Consider the following 15573-nt stretch of genomic DNA (forward strand, 5'->3'; position numbering starts at 1 on the left):
CTCAATAGAAAGTAAATGGTTTAAGGTTAGTCATGCTCATGCTTTAGCTTTAATATTGCCATGATATTTGTATATTATAGAGAAATTGTTCATACAAAACTTGGATGGAAGACTAAAGCAAAAAGCCTTGAAGTATCCAGGATGACCTTTTTCATGAAAATTATAAAAAAGGTTTAGGTAATGCTTTCAACTTTTGGTAAGGAGGAAATTAATCTCTTGGGTTTCCTTTTGAGAAGTTATCTAGTCTTTCACCCTCAACCTTGTCATCCTCATGGACATTAACTATTATTCCTTTGGCAATGCACATGACTGTTACTTTGCATTCATGTGTAAGAGAAACCCTTGTACATATGAAGATAACCCTATCTTGGGGAATATTTATTGCATGATCATGTTAATGAGGTTCAAAATCTGATTATGGTCAAATCTGATAAGATTCCAATGCACCCCCTAGTGTATGCTCAAATCCTATTAGATGCGGTAGAGAAACATCATGTTTTAATAACTTCTCAATTTTAACCAGTATGCATCCTTTATTTACCATTTTTCCATGCAGATTATGCCCAAGCTTTGTATTGAGGATGGAGCCCTCACCCACTTCACTCCATCTTTCTAAAGATCTACCTTACCTCCAAGAGAAAATGTAGAAGAGCCATTTGCACATGTAAAACAAAGTAAATAAGCTTAGTATTTTCTCAAACAAAATATTTAGTATAGTCTCAATAACACTTAGCACATGCCTCAAAATTTTGATTTACCTATGTTGAGCCGAAAATACATGATCTTTCAATGATGAATATCCCCTTCATCAACATCTTCCATGATCAAATCTGGTTGAGTGACATCAATTATCAAAATTGTACAATAATCCGCATTAACTCTTTCTCGAGCATAATAAGTTCAAGTATCTATATATTCAACCCTTCCGAGCCACCCAACAATTAAGAGGTCAACATAATCTCCTTTTGTCAAAATCATTTTTTCCATTGTAACTCATACCAATTCTGCAAAACATAATTGTAATTTGTATTTAAGGTTAAACCATGTAAAGTATGATTTATATTTTAATGAAAACACAACTTTCAAAAAAGTAATATGGACGAAATAATTCAGAATATTGTTGTAGCTATTTTATATTTCTTGAAACATTGTTCCCCATCATTTAGTGTTTGGTACCAATATATATATATATATATATATATATATATATATATATATATATATATATATATAAGTATGTATATGAAGACCTAAGAATTAGATATCTAGGTAATATTATAGAATGATAGATGTTAACTCATACCAAACCACCAAGTTCCTATTTAACTTTGGAAATGGTGCCTGTATTATTGATATATGTGTACAAATAATGCTCATAAGAATTTGTAGAAGTTGAAGAACCACAACATGGTCCTTTAGAACATCAAAGAATGTCCAAAATTGATGGTTCTTGAGATTTTAAAAATCCCTATGTTAAGTAGAAATCATATTTATATCTCACTTAGTGAGGATGTTTGATGTACAAACTGGACATTTGAAAGTCATTCTAGAGGTTTTCTTCCAAAAAGAAGTTTTAGTAGTATATATACTAGATAATTTTCATTTTTACTCTAAAAGTTTTGAAATTACATTTGAAAACTTCAGTTCTAATGTTAGGACTCCCTACCTTTACATATCTGAGAATGTACTATTTAGGATGAATACAAAGAGATTTTAAACTCTAGGTCCTTGAAAAGTGAAGATTTGATTTTTGACAGATAGTCGTGTTGACGAAGAAAAGTGTGACCTTATGCATCTAGAAATTAGTGAAGTTGATTTTGGAAGTTCATAACTATACATGGAGTGGAAAGAAAATTGATACATGTTGCTAAAACAAATGTTCTTATCACTTTATAGTTGCATATTTGTGCATTGGAAGCAAAGTATAAAATAATTTAATAATATATTTATTGATAAACTCCAAAATTGGACAAAATCTTATTTTCTACATGAAATAGTCCTTATAATATGTGTGTTAAATTTAATTCTTTCACAAACATAAACATATTGCCAACAACATTTTAGAGAAAAATAAGTCCGCCACATTGTAAATTTCCTTTTATACCAAACAAAAGCATCTTGCCAATAACAACACTACAAGGTGAAAGAAATCTGACACGTGCAAGATTTCCTTCTAGTGCAAACACAAGCAAGTAACAACATTGTAGGGTGAAAAAAATCTAGTACATTCGAGATTAACTTCTATCACAGACACAATCATGTTGTCACTAACAACACTTCAACACAAAACAAATACAACACATGCTAGATTTCTATCTAGTATAAACAAAAGAAAATGCAAGATGAAACAAATCTATGCATGCAATCAAGGATGGAATTTGATGGGAATATTGCTTGTCATAGACCATTTTCACTGTATTTAATGTTTACAAAATTTTAATTCCATTTTTCTGGATGGTTTTGGAACAGTGAAAAATGTATTTTTGATAGTCAATATTTTTCTGAAAACACTATTAGTGCCTATTCTGCAAGTACTTTGCCTACAGGATGAAATTCCAACCTTTAGGCATTGTTGGAATCTTGGAATCTATCGTCCGGGTTATTGGCAACTTGGCATCTCAGAGAATCATATAAATGAGGAACTTGATTACTACGTTGTCGTCGTCACGAAGTCAAATATTATTCTAAGTGTCTTTGCCATGTGGCATGAACAGTATTGCAAAAAAAAAATGTTTTGTTTATTTACTAGCATTTTTTGTATGAATGACATCGCATGGAAGAAATGATATGAATCCATACATGGAATCCTTGCAAGGCATTAGTTATATACAGTGTGGTCCCATGGGATATTCCAGGGAATCATCATGGGAAATGCTACATCTTCCTTCTTCCAATTCCCATGGAACTTTCAAAAGTCATCACATGTTGCAAACTTAATCAACAATCCATCGATTAACTCTAAGTTATAACAAGCTTGAGTGACTACCTTCATTTTTCACCATCTTAATAAATTTTTCATCATTTTTAAAAATTAAAGGGATTATGAATTTCTAGAAACTTTTAATCACTATAAATTATCTCTCATTTCATATCAAGATTTTGAAAATATATATAATTTAGTGCTTTCATTTTCTTGAGAATTATACAAATATATTTTCATGATAATGATGCATCATAAACTTTTATCCTCTTGGTACAATGATAGAGGATAATGTGGAAGGAAATACAATATATAGACCTCTGTGTTTGGACGAGTGGCTTGATTCATTCAACTATTTTACATATTCTCTTGTTTGCATGTGCCTTGAATTTAATATGGAGATAAAAAGAAGCAGATGATAAAAATGTTATCTATGGGAGATAAGAAATGTGATGATTATGAAAAAAATTATATGAATGATGAGTGAGTGGCTTGGAATCAATTAAAAATAATAGTAAGATGATAGTTGTAGCAAAATTGTTTTTATAAAAGATAACAAAATTTTCCTTGTTTTCTTTGTGCAAATTGAATAATTCAATCAATTTGTCTTTAGTTACATCGCTGAAATAACAATGGTCCTTAGTTACATCATTGAAATAACAATAAAAGAAATTTGAATGTGGTTATGTATAATAACACTTAATTTTACTATACAAAAAAATTATAATTTTTATTTGCTATGAAAATTGTTGAGATCCTTTTATAAAAAGCCATTTTTATTTATGCTGAGAGACAATTTTTATGAAATATTCTTATATGTATTTATATTTTAATCTAATTTTTTGTCTAATGGTCATAAATGAAAGATATTGATATATTCTGGTTATCAATATTTACCTTTTTACATTTACCTAATACAATAATGAAATCACCACAGAAATTATCAAATAACAAATAACACCATGTGAATCAACCCATTAATTTTAAAAGGTAAAAAATAATGATTAACATATATCAATCATATTTATTAATATAACTGTACCGATCTTAAATTTGTCAGTTCCTCATATTTAAATTATTATTAGTTATAAAAATAAATATATTTGTATTTAAATTAATTAAACATTAATCATTAAAAAATAATCATTCATATAAAATTTAAATTTAAAAATTCATTAACCCATAAGAAACAGGTATATTAGCATTCATATATCAAAGCACTAAGCTTCAAACAAACTTGGAAAAAACAAGTACATTATTTTTTCATATTTACTTTTAGATGGAATTTCAATATATTAGTTAGTAGTTTTCTTTCCTCATTTTTTTTTATGAAATATATAATTTTCTACCTTTATATGTCGATAAAGGGTTTTATGAAATTTAGGATGATATTAAAATGTAAAGTGTAGTTTAATTGTCTAATGTTTTATTTTTTTTAGTAAATTTTGTGGTTAAGGTATCTGTTGGATTGTTATAGTCATATATTCTACACAATTTAAGTTCTCCAAGGGTTTTTTAGGGCATTCAATCCATTTATGAATTCAAAAACACAATGGAAAATTATGATTTTGCCAAGAATTTTATCATCAAATTTTGACAAAAAGACCAAAATATAGAAATTAAATTACACCAAATATTAAGAGACAAAGTCATATATATTGACTTTCCACCATTAAATTCTCAAGTTGGGCTTAGGAACCATATCCATAAGACCTACGAGAGGGTAATAAGATTAATGGCTCTCATGAAACCTTGAGCTCATGATATATAAGCTAAGTAAGGGAGTATCCTCCAACAAAGAAGGGTCCAATCACTATGAAGAAAACACCAATTAATAAAGCTTTTAACAAACACACTTGTTCTTGTGGAAGTGAATAGACAAGGAAAAAAATTTAGCAGAGCATTTTTTGAGCACATAAACGTTTAAAGTCTTAACAATTACATTTTCATAACACCCCTCTCTCTCTTGATAGTTATACATCCTCCCACACTCAAATTTTGTAAAATACATACATTGAAAAAGATGCAACATTGTAAGGAAAGCAAATAATTTTTCTGATGCTTGTTATTAAGTACAACACACATGTACATCTTGTTACCAGACATGCTAGTTTTAGGGTTAATATGAAACATAATTTTTTATAAAATGACAATTTAAAAATAAGAGGCACTCATGTACAGTACCATGCACACTATATTAGGCTAACATTTAATAATAATAAAAATGTTAATGCACTAAATAAAATAGCTACGTTGATTCAAGTGATACAATGTGTAGTATAATAAGTTTTAAAAGGATTGTTGTTCAATGTGCACTAAACATACCATTGCTCTAGTGTGCTCTAAATAGACCATTTCATTTATGTTTCTTTATAGAAGGAGCATTGCATCAAGGTCCCATTAAATTATTTTATTTAGAAATGGATTTTGAAGTGTACTAAACATAGCTACAAATTGGTGCATAATACAAACATCTATAACAAGGTAGGTTAATATATTTTATAGAGGAAAACATATTAGTAGTGTGACCTACACCTATCAATGTGACATTGCATTAGAATATGAGGCACATTGGAGTAGGGTAAAAAAAGGCACCAACCAAATTATTATTTCAATTTTCGTTTAATACTTCACACATGTTCAAGCTTCAAAGTTGTCTCAGAATGTAATAATGAAGGAGGAAAACATAGAATAATCCTATTACATGATGTTAAGTGATCCACAATTCCCATTTACTTTTTTAATTTTCAAAAGGTTCAGGTACTATGTATTCAATCTTATTAATATTAGTGTATATCTCATGATCCAAACAAATGCTAAAATATATATGGTAAAATGTATATTTTATCTTTAGATCCAATAATATATATTAGATTATGTAAACCATAACATAAACCATATTAACTAATCTACTTTTGAGTTTTTATTTATAACATTCAATAGTTGTACTCTGTTAGTGATCTTATATGACCCATAAGATCTCCTTAGTCATATGTCATATATACAAATGCAATGGAATGTCAGGGTCAAGAACATTTGATTTCAAGTTCCAAAGATTTTGTTGTGAGTGTTCCATGCAATTTCAAACCAAGATTCAAGATTTAATAAGTCATTTGCATGTTATGTTAATTTTGTTTTTTCACTGTGACATATATGTGAAATTTTTTAACATAATTATGTTATTGAAGGGTAATTTTTTAATTAAAATTTAATTGGTGAAGGGTTAATTTATTGTGAGAACATCACTCTTGAAGGGAGAAATTTTAAACGTAACATTTCTTGGAGGTAATCATAAGGACCCAAAAAGTCAAAAAAAAAATTGTATGATGGGTGAAAAGAAATCCAAATTCCAAACTTGCTTGCAATGTGCTTGTGTTTATGTAAGAATAAAATCTAGTGCACGCTAGATTTGTTTTACCCTGCAATACTTGCGTTTGTCCATTTTTTTTACCTTGTAAAGCTTATGTGTGTGCTAGAAACAAATATAGCATGCACTAGATTTGTTGTACCTAGCAATGATTTGTTTGTGTTAGAAACAAATCTACCGCATGCTGGATTTGTTTTACCACGCAATTTTTTTGTTTGAGATTTTTTTTTACGTTGCAATGTTTTTGTTTGTTTTTTGCCTTATAGTAGAGTTGTTTTACCTTACAATGCTTGTGTTTTTGTTAGAAACAAATGTAGTTTGAGCTATATTTGTTTTACCTTTCAATATATGTATTTATAGTAGAAGGAAATTTAGCATGTGTTAGATTTTTTTTACCTTTCACTGTTGGTGTTTGTGCTGGAAAGAAATATAATGCACACTACATTTGTTTTATCTTGCAATGTTTTTGTTTGTGCTAGAAAAAAAAATATAACGTGCACTAAATTTGTTTCACCTTGCAGTGTTTTTGTTTGTGCTAGAATTAAATCTAACACATTCTAGATTTGTTTTACCCTACAATGCTTTGTCTTTATGATTTCATTTTACCCTATAATGCTTTGGTTTATGCTTTCATTCTACCTTGAAATGCTTTTGTGTTTTTCCTTACACTAGATTTGTCTTACCTTGCAATGCTTGTGTTTGTGTTAGAAACAATCTACCATCCACTAGATTTATTTTACCCTAAAATGCTTTTGTGTTTGCTAAAAAAAAATCCATTGTGCACTATATTTGTTACAATGTTTTAGTTTGTGCTTTTTTTAACCCTACAATGCTCATGTTTTTCCTTACACTAATTTTTTTTTACCTTGAAATGTTTTCTTCTGTGTTAGAAACAAATCTAGTGAACCTAGATTTGTTTTACCTTGCAATAATTTTGTTTATGTTAAAAGAAAATGTAGTGCGCACTAGATTTAATTTACCCTCTAAATCTTGTGTTTGTTCAAACCTAGAGCATGCTAGATTTGTTTACCCTGTAAGGTTTTTGTTTGTACTAAAAACAAATCTAGACAACACTATATTGGTTTTACTTTGCAATGATTGTAATTGTGCTAGAAGCAAATCTAGAGCACGCTAGATTTGTTTTAGCTTACAATGCTTGTTTTTGCGCAAGAAACAAATCTAACACGCACTAGATTTGTCTTACCTTGCAATGCTTGTTTTTGCACTAGAAGGAAATTTGTCACATGCTAGACATTTTTTACCTTGCAATGTTCGTGTTTGTGCTAGAAGGAAATATAGCATGTGCTAGATTTATTTTGTCTTACAATTATTGTGTTTGTGATAGAAACAAATCTATTGGAAGCTAGATTTGTTTTAACATGCATTTTTTGTGTTTATGCTAGAAACAATCTAGTGGGTGCTATATTTATTATACTCTACAATCCTTTCGTTTATGCTATAAATAAATCTAGTGCACGCTAAATTTTTCTTACCCTGAAGTGTTTGTGATTGTTCCAGAAACAAATCTAGTGTTTTGTTTTACCCTACAATGCTTGTGATTATTCTAGAAACAAACCTAACATGTGTTAGGATTTTTTTTACCTTGCAATGCTTGTATTTATTCTAGAAACAAATCTAGTGTGCACTAGATTTGTTTTAACCTGCATAAAACTTGCCACAAAATCCTTTTAATTGACCATAAGGGCCGGTGAAATCAATTACCAAATTTACAACATAAATATGTAGAGCGTCACATAAAATTGTATATGAAGAGGCACAGTAAAAACATGAACAAACCATGAATAAGAGAAAACATGAATCATCAAAGACAAATATGATAACAGAGTTCACTTAGTCAACCCTTCCACTGGGCTATGTCTCCGGATTCGCCTCCAAAGTTCAAATAATTTTGTTGTCTCCTTCAAAAGAGGCTAAATGTATACAATGCTTTAAAAAAAGGACTGACTCTCAAAACTACCTTCTAGTGTTGGAGTACAAGAGGTGGAATATCTGGGTCATATTGTATCTCATGAAGGTGTTAAGGTAGACCCTAGCAAAATTAAAACCATTAAGGAATGGAAAATTCCCACATCCATAAAGCATCTGCGAGGATTTCTCAAGTTGACAGGATATTATCACAAGTTTGTTAAGAATTATGGGAGAATAGCAGCACCTCTAACAACATTATTGAAGAAAGATGCATTTTCATGGACTCGAGAAGCAATGAAGGCCTCTGAACATCTTAAAGACGAAATGTGCCAAGCACATGTCTTAGCTACAACGAAATTCACAAAAACCTTTATTGTGGAATGTGATGCCTCAGGAAATGGAATTGGTGTTGCCTTAACGCAAGAAGAAAGACCCATTGCTTTTGAAAGTCATCCAATCAAAGGAAAGAATTTACAAAAATCTATTCATGAGAAGGAAATGTTAGCAATACTGCATGCACTTAAGAAATGGAGACCCTACCTAATGGGAAGACAATTCAAGGTCACAAAGATGGGTCACAAAGATGTTGGGTTATGACTTTGAAATCATCTACAAAAAAGGGAAGCAAAATGTTGTGGCAGATGCACTCTCAAGGAAGGATGAGGACATGGAAGCATTTCTTTGCGCCATTTCTATTATCCAACCAGATTTGATAAACAAAGAAAGGGATGAATGGAAGAATGACGAAGAAGTTTGGGAACTCATTCAAAGTTACAATAAGATCCCAGCACATCTAATACATTTAACTAGAAAAATGATTCATTATGGTACAAATATCGGTTATACCTATATAATAATTCCCCACTCAAACAAAAGATTCTTAGGGAATTATACACCTCTCCCTTAGGAGGGAACTTAGTATTTCTAAAAACTTACCACAGGGTTAAGAAGGATTTTTTTTAGGATGGCCTTAAATCGGATATTAAAAATTTTGTGGCGGAATGTTTTGTTTGCCAGCAAAATAAAGTTGAAATAATTAACACCCCATGTCTATTACAACCTTTATCCATTCCAAGCCAAAATTAGGAGGAGATTTCAATGGATTTTTTCATAGGTTTACCCAAGTCCGAAGGAAAAAGTGTTATCACGGTGGTAGTTGACAGACTTACCAAGTATGCATACTTTTGTGCATTATATCATCCATTTAAATTGAGTACAGTTTCTACTACATTTATGGAAACAATTCAAAAGCTACATGGAAACCAAAAGATTATTGTAAGCGACAGAGATCCCATTTTAATTGGAAATTTTTGGACAAAATTATTTTCTTATGTTGGTACTCAGTTAGCTCATAGCTCATCTTATCATCCTAAATCTGATGGGAAAATTGAGATAGTAAACAAATGTTTGAAACGATATCTTCGTTGCTTTATATCTGATAAACAGACAAAATGGGTCAAATGGTTCCCTCTGGCTGAATGGTGGTATAACACTTCCTTCCATACTGCAACCAAAATGATCCCATTTATGGAACTTTATGGATATCATCCACCATCCATCACATCATATTTAATAGAAAATTCTAAGGTTCAACTAGAGGAATATCACATCGAGCATCAACAACAAGTTCTCCAACTCTTAAAGGACAACCTCACTTTAGCACAGAATAGAATGAAACAATAGGCAGATCAACATCACAGCAAAAGAAGTTTTGATGTAGGTGATTGGGTATTCCTATGGCTACAACCATATAAACAAATGTTCCTCAAGCAAGCTAAGAAGTATAATAAATTATCACCAAAGTATTATGGTCTGTACAATGTGTTGCAAAATATAGGTAATATGGCATACAAATTGGAGCTTCCTACAACTTCCCGAGTGCACCCAGTTTTCCATGTTTCATGCTTAAAGAAGGTTATAGGTGACAAGCTCCCAGTTCAAACAATATTGCCAAAACTTGATGAGGAAGGAAAAATCATATTGGAACCTGATGCATTCATATAAATAAGACTTGACAGCTACGCAATCGATCATTTTAGAGTATCTCATTAAGTGGAAGAACTTACCCGCTGAACATTCCACATGGGAGGACGAGAATTTTATACAGAAGCATCCATAACTACTCAAGTACTGAGGACAACACCTTTTTGAAGGAGAGGGGCATGTTAGGTCCCTATAATACTAGTGATTCCCCCATTACTATTGTCATTGTAGCCCTTATTGTTAATTTTGTGCCCCTGTTGTCCCCATATTGTTATTATTGTGCCCCATAGAATCCCACTATTGTCATTTTTGTGCCCTTATATTATTATTGTTAGGTAGGCTTTGGTTATATTGTGACCCCTTAGACTCCTACATATAGAAAGGAGTTTTTTTCATTTGTATCATCCATGAATTGTTCATTTGTGTAATGTAAAGGAGGTTGCCCCCTTGAAGAGGTTCATTTCTAAGTCGTTGATCTATCTTTTCTATATTTTTGTGAGCTGGTTTCATAACATCCTTGGCTTCTCAATTTTTGCTCTAAGGATCAACATTCAAGTTGTTAGGCTTGTGAGAAGGTACTAGCTCTAATACCAATTGTTGGAAACACTTAGGGGGGGGGTGAATTAGTATTTCTTTTCAATTTTTATTTTTACCAGTTAGATCACTTATATTTAGAGCACAAAATAAACAATAAGAATAAATTATTTTATTAAATTCTTCTTTCCAATGAACCAAGTACAATATATGTAGGGCTCCAACCCTAGATGAAGACATCGATTTTCAATTTTCTGGGCTCCAACCTGTATATTCCAAGCATCAACTTAGACATCCAAGCCTCCAACTTGTATTTTTCGAGCACAAACTTGGACTTCCAAGGCTCCAACCTTGTCAATTATGAGGAACCAACTCCAAGGGTTCCAACCCTATATCTGGTTCAGGCTCTAACCTGGTTTCTTGAGGAATTCGATCCTGTAGGGCTCCAACCCTATCTTCTCAGACACCAACCTTGTATTTTTGAGGCATCAACCTCTTAGGCTCTAACCCTCACTTACTTCATCAAGATGTATTTGGTTATACTTCACGTCTCCCATTGTCTTCTTCAACAAGCCCTGTCAAACTTTTCTTAGTCTTCACTTTGGTCTCCATGTTACATCATCAATGACAACCTTAATCTCTTAGAAGGTGTCACCACTGCTCTTCATCTTACCCAAACACTTTCTCCAAGGTCACCTCACGATGACTTCAATGCATCATGGTCTTCAATGATCTCCACAAACCTTCAATATGCTACTTCAGAAAGTTATCCAACTTTGTCCTATTTTGTTCTCAAGAGAAGACTTCAACAAGCTCTATTTGTCCAATCCCAATAAATCAACACTTCAACCACGAAAACTATGACAACTTCAACCATGACAACTTTAACCACGACAACTTCAACCATGACAACTGCGACCGGTTTGACCATGGAAACTATGGAAAATTCAACCACAGTAACTTCAACCACGGCAACTACGAAAGCTTCAACTATGGAAGTTGCAATCACGATAACTACAGAAGCTTTGACCGCGATAACTATGATAGATCCGACCATTGAAACTACAGAAAATACGACAACTTCTATTCTCCTAGCTCGAACCTCTGGGAGACTATTTAACCCAAGAACAATTCCACAAACATTTCTTCCTTGCTTTTATAGGCTGCAACTGCTTCTCTACCTCTTGTCTTGTCTCCACCAAAAATCTTAGCTTGAATAGACGAATTTAGTTTTATATTTATAGTGGCTTTTCCATATTCTGAAGGGACACATCTCTTTGCCAAGGGTTATGAACCTACTCAAGTTGGCTTGGAAAGTTTCACAAATTTTGACATATGCTAATTTCAAAATTGATTTCTCTTCAATGGTAAGGAATTAGGAGGCAAGTGAGTACTCATTGGAAAGAGGAAAAAATATTCTTTAAGATCGTCTAGGTCCCATTAAAAAAATATGCCTCTACTGTGGGAAAAAATATTTTTCTTTGTAACTATCCTTAAATTTTATGTACAAAAATTTTAGGACATCATGAGAAATGTTTGGGACAACATGGTTTCTTCATTCTTTAGCTTCTTCATTATTAGCAATGTGTGAGTGTGTCATCATGTAGGAGTTTTGCATTGATGTCATCATGAGTGTATCCAATAATGAGTGTATCACCCCATGTCATCATACGATGGTGCATTGATATGTCATAGTGCAACATCATTAGGAAAGTTATAAGGTATTCCTCCATATGTCATCAAGGGTTAAGGTCTAGATCATCAAGTTACATGAAACATTATAGTTAGTTCAAGAATTTCTTAGGACTTCTTCACTAGAGGTTTGACATATTCATTGATCACATCCTTACCAAACAAGTTTTATGACATCATCATCTAGAACCAGGCATCTCAGGAATATTTTCCATCCCAATAATGCCATATTGATATCAATGACAACCTTGATTAATAGGGAAGAGATAGTGAGCCCAAAGGTTGTCATTATCAATCATAGCCTCATCTCCAATGATGTTGCTTTAGAACCGAAAAACATTTCTACCTAGGAGCAAACCATTCTACACTCTGAAGAAAAATTCAGGATGTTGGGAATAAAAAGTATGCAAGCTTGAAAGAGGAGATGGCATGCCTTGCCCCACAGTCCATAGATCAAAGAATATCACTCTTCTAAAAGGCTAAGGAATTCCCTGGACAGATCACCATTGTACAAGAAAATCATGTAGAGGATTGAAAATCAGGTGGATAGGATTCAATCTTGATATAGGGATTAATGCACGGGTGGTTGTGGCTGGAACACCCTCAAGGATCTTCCTGGGATCCAAGGAAAACCGTTTACATTAACTACAACTCACACAAAGAAGCATATATAGATATCTATATTAATGCATGATATTCAAAGTAGAAAGGAAGAGATTACCTCATATCTTAATGCACTTTTACTACCGAACCCAATGTAGCAGAGCAGAAGACCCCTTTGCTAGCTCCTAGATTAGCACCTACATATAAACAAGATGAAGAGTAATAATACAGCATATAAACTTTGGTAATCAAAGCATAAATACATAAATATATGGAAATAACATGCATCTAAGCTACTCATAAAACAATGGTACTAAATCAACATGTAAGCAATCATTACATCGATACCATCGAGTAGACAACACAATAGCAAGTTTATATTATTAAGTAGGAAGGAATGATTACAACCATCTAGTGAATCAAGCTTCCCTTACTCCTCCAGATCCTTTCTCTCTTTCTCTTCTTAAGCTCTTCGTAAAGAACTATATCTCATACAAAGTTTCAACAATTAGTTGACAATCCTTCAACCCCTTTCACAATGTCGAAGCCTCCAGTATATAGTTGATGGGAGGCTTATCCTTGCCAATTCCCTCATGAGTTCACTTTGGAAGAAGCTAGGATGTTTCCTTTCTTTATCTCTCTTTGCCTCCAGTTATTACACTCTACTAGAAATAACAATATACTTAAATAGGTTGAAGGTGGATGTTTCTTGCTTTTCAGGCTGACATTTGAGTGAAAAGTGGAATACTAGTCATTCAACCCGCTCATTTGACCTCCAGAATCTCACAAAAATTGGGTAACGTTGTCCCTAAGGCAACATAGTGAGTTACCCTAGGGATTAAAGCCCATGTCTCATGCATAGGGAGTGTTATAACTCTTCTTTCTAGTTCTTGGGGAGCGTTACCTTGGAAAATAGGCCTGTGAACTTGGTCTTGTCTTCAACCAAACTTTCTTTCTCCTCTGAGATGATGAGGAGGTAATTTTCCTATATAAAGGATGCCCCCTAAAGTGTGACGTCAAAGATGAAGAAGATGGCCAAAATACTTTAGAATTATTGTTCGAAAAAAGAGAGACAGGATTGGATCTTCGAGACTATGAGAAACCTGATAAAACCACATATGTTAAAAATCTAAAATCATGTCCTAATTCAGGCATTCGCACACTTAGTAGTTATGTCAGAGTGATATCTCAAAAGAGGTATGACGATCATATCCACCGATAAGCATAATGTATAACTGTGTCATAATATGATCATCTCGACAAGTTGTCTCCAAAAGCAATATACGCAACTTGGGAGAGGAAACAAGGTTGAGTGATGTAAGCCTCTACCCAAGGTCTTGATCGTCGTTTTATCTCAAAAAAATATTTCGAAACGTGTGAATAAAGGAGTTGAGGTTGAACATGTGCAAAATAGTCTAATTACCAATCAGTAATGAAAGTTGTTAACAGACACGATGGTGGCCACCGATAATATGATGGTATCGAAGATGCAAAGTACAATATAACGAGTGTGAATAATGATGTTTTCATCGAACACTCTTAGAATCATTCAATTGTGAGCCAATAATGAAAACCCTCAATTAAACATAAGATAACTTTCCACTAAGGATTGCAAGTTCCAGGGTATTGATATGTTTCTAGACTGCTTCGTAGATAGAGTGTTGAAGTCGATAGGAAGAGACCTGTCAAAAGGTAGGAAATAATATGTCCTACATGAGTTAACACAAAATGAGACAAGAATGATTGTTTTTGAAGATAAATTTTGAGCAATGGGTCAAACATAGGTAAGGCTTGATGGAAGCATATGAGTGACGATTGATACAGGAAGCAGAGGATAAAGGAATCCCTTGAACAATAAAAGGCACAACACAAATTTTTTCCAGGCAGCTTTATACTCATGAACAACAAGGAGTGTTAGGATACAGGGATATGGGAACATCAGTATATAGGTTAAACTCATAAGATGGTAAGGTTCATCTAAGAGGCTGGAAAAAGGGAGGTTTTTTTGAGCGAGTGCCATGTTCAAGGGAATGACTACTGCCAAAAAATATTTCCGAATATAGACATATAGAAATTGCCTTGTCCAGTTTTTCCCCATCTGATTAAGTTTAATGAGTCCATATGGGTAAACTCGATGGTCTTTTTATATTTAGAGAGTATAAAAAGATCATAAAGGGAAACTCTAGGGGGGTCACATTGTCATAGATGATAACCGGGTGTGACAAAAGTTTAATAGTGTACCCAGCACAATTCCTTTTCCGTAAGTTATTCTATTGAGTCTAGATAAAGTGATAAGCATATGCTCAATAGACGTTTGCCTCATTTTGTTACGAGTATGAGGGGAAGAAGTAAAATCAATATTCTTCATCAAATTTTAATGAGTCACGTGAAGACAAACTCAATAGATCTTCATCACATTTGAATGATTCAAATGATGAAAACTCGATATACCTTTTGTAGTTTAATGAGGGATGAAAAAGAAATAAAATAACTACTCATGCCTTCTTTGTATATTTAACGAACCCGAATATGGGAAAAACTTGGG

The sequence above is a fragment of the Pinus tabuliformis genome, chromosome 2_1 (assembly GCF_031772625.1).
Source record: "Pinus tabuliformis cultivar Carrire ecotype Pingquan chromosome 2_1, CPIR1, whole genome shotgun sequence".
In the NCBI taxonomy this organism is placed as follows: Eukaryota; Viridiplantae; Streptophyta; class Pinopsida; order Pinales; family Pinaceae; genus Pinus; species Pinus tabuliformis.